Genomic DNA, 3,198 nt, shown 5'->3' with positions numbered 1-3,198 from the left:
GGGGGGGGGGCTAAACCATACTAACATAGGAAAATGGATCTACAAATGAATACATATATTTAAACTTTCATGGACAAACACACACATATATATATATTTATATACACTCACATGTACACATGGCTCACACAAATATACACATATACATACATACCTATTGTTTATCTATCAAAATAAATAAATGCATACATATAAATTTTTTTTTTTATTCATGCACATGTACTTATGTAATGCATGTTTTTCTTTATATGTCTGTATGTGTGTGTGTGTGTATGTGTGTGTGTGTGTGTGTATGTGTGTGTGTGTGTGTATATATAGTTTCTGCATGTATTTCATATTTTATCTCTCACCAGTGTTTGAGCAGCACATTGTTAGTTGATGATCTCTACACAGATGAGGAAAATAGAACATAAATGGGAGGCGTTACATATCAAAGCTGACTCCATTCCGGTTGGGTACTTCCACAAAGAACTCAGCAAATCAAATTTTTTTTGTCCCCACGCCTCTATCTCACTCACTCCTTAACTGCCTGCGTGCGTTGCTCCTTTACTGACATAAATGCTGGCTAAATCTAATAGTAACATGTTCACTGGATTGTATACCTAGAAATTTGGGAAGTTTTCTTTCTTATAGCATCATTTTCAAAGATCTTTGACTTGAGAAGTTATATTTCATACTTCCATAGGCAATTCCATTGAGAAAGAACAAACATAAACAAAGAAACACTATAAGGACATCATCATCATCATCATCATCATCATCATCATCACTATTACTTGTCTAATGCCCATTTTTTTTCATGCTTGCATAGTTTCTCTTCTCTATCTACTATATATATATATGTGTGTGTGCATGTGTGTTTGTTTACACACACAAACATGCAATATACAAACATACACACACAAACATGCCCACATATCAGTGTGTGTGTATATGCACACACATCCAGATACATATAGGTGTTGCATATTTGCTTGTGAGTATGTGTAAACATTTTGTATATATATATATATACATACACACACATAGACTTTAGTTCAGCAGAAGTAGGATCAATATAGGCAACAGTGGCCTTTGCAAACCCTCAAAGACTGGAGAAATTGATGAGGTGGAAGTTTAGTTTGAACTGCTGTGGGTGAATGTCAGGGAAAAACCATTGATAGAGGTGGGGGCCATATTCTGGAGAAGTATTATTAGGAAGAATGTTTAGATGTGGAAGATGAAATAGTAAAGTTAATGAGAGGAGAAGATATGGGTGCACCAGATGTGATGGGTAACAAATATGATTGGATGCCAGTAATTATATTGAGTAGATTGTTTATTTTCTAGAGGAGAATCCATTTAAGTAATTTTAGAAGAAGAGAGAAGAGGTGGTACGTGACTACTACAAGTTGGAAAGTGAGTGTTTGGCATTAAAGCTGAAAGGCATTCTTTTGGATAGGGTCCAGGAGTGTCTGTGTGAGTAGTTCATCCAAGATATGAGAACAATATTCCAATGTGGGTTGCACTTGATATTTGCACTGTACCTACAACTGGTTCACATGATTTATTTTCTGGATCTGAAGAAGCTTAGGATTTTGGCATACAAATTTGACAATATTATAATGTGTGGTTGCAATGAGGGATCATCAGAAAATGGGAGACAGCCACTCATTTACATCTATGTTGCCACAACATTTACATCTATGTTGCTACCCTAACTAAGAACTGGTTCAGTTTTATAACTTGTCCAATTCATACAATTATAGCAAGTAAGCATAAAATTATTAGGTTGAGAATGATAAAGGAAAAATGAAATTACAATTAATTTGAAAATGTAATTAGAAATATTAAAAATGTAAATAAAGATAAGTAATGAATAAAAATTTTACTTTATAATGCACAATCCTGGATTCTTTTATAAGACATTCAAGATCCTGGTCATTTTACCTTAAGTAAAATGAAGAAAACAAAATACTTACTGATTGAGGAAATAGGGGAGAAATTCACTTAATTTAAATTCATACTGATGTGATAGGTTTCAATGCTAGAATCATGAATAGTTCAGCAATTATTATTGTGATATTGAAGGAGGTTTAGGAAAATATTTTTCCTAAAGTTTCTGTTCAAAGAGTTCACGAATGATTAGCATGCAGGGGTTAACTTGCTGAAGGTAATACTGGCTTATGGAAGTAAAAGGAAGTGTGATTGATAGTAGCATCCATGGAGAGGCACATGGCTTAGTGATTAGAATATTGGATTCACGATTGTAAGATTGTGGTTTTGATTCCTGGACTGGACAATGCATTGAGCTCTCGAGCAAAATATTTTGTTCCATATTACTCCAGTCTACTAATTCTGTGATGGACCAGTGTCCTATCTAGGGAGGAATGTATATGCCAGAGAAACTGGGAAGCCAGTCCTGTGCTCTCTATAGAGTAATGTGGCCTAACCATGTACAAACAAATGTGGTTAGTATAGGACTGGGAAATTATGGCTACATGACCAGGATCTTGAATGTTTTATGAAAGAATCCAGGATTGTGAATTATAAAGTAAAATTTTTATTCATTACTTATCTTTATTTACATTTTTAATATTTCTAATTACATTTTCAAAATAATTGTAATTTCATTTTTCCATTATCATTTTCATCCGAATAATTTTATGCTTACTTGCTATGATTGTATGAATTGGACAAGTTATAAAACTGAACCAGTTCTTAATTAGGGTAGCATCCTTTACATTGACCTTAGTGTTTCACTGGAACTTAATTTATCGACTCTGAAAGGATGAAAGGCAAAATTGACCTCAGCGGAATTTGAATAATGATAATAATAATAATGATAATAATGGTTTCAAATTTCAGTACAAGGCCAGCAATTTTGGGGAGTGGGTAAGTCGATTACATTGACCCCAATGATCAACTGGTATTTATTTTATCAACCCCAAAAGGATGAAAGGCAGAGTCAAACCCAGCAGAATTTGAACTCAAAACGTGAAGATGGACAAAATGGCACTAAACATTTTGACCGATGGGCTAATGTTTCTATCAGTTCATTGCCTTAATAATAATAATAATAATAATAATAATAATAATAATAATAATAATAATAATAATAATAATAATAATAATAATGATAATCATCATCATCATCATCATCGTTTAACGTCCGCTTTCCATGCTAGCATGGGTTGGACGATTTGACTGAGGACTGGT

Source organism: Octopus bimaculoides, chromosome 13 (assembly GCF_001194135.2).
Source record: "Octopus bimaculoides isolate UCB-OBI-ISO-001 chromosome 13, ASM119413v2, whole genome shotgun sequence".
NCBI classification, from domain to species: Eukaryota; Metazoa; Mollusca; class Cephalopoda; order Octopoda; family Octopodidae; genus Octopus; species Octopus bimaculoides.
Note: the sequence above shows the minus strand (reverse complement) of the source record.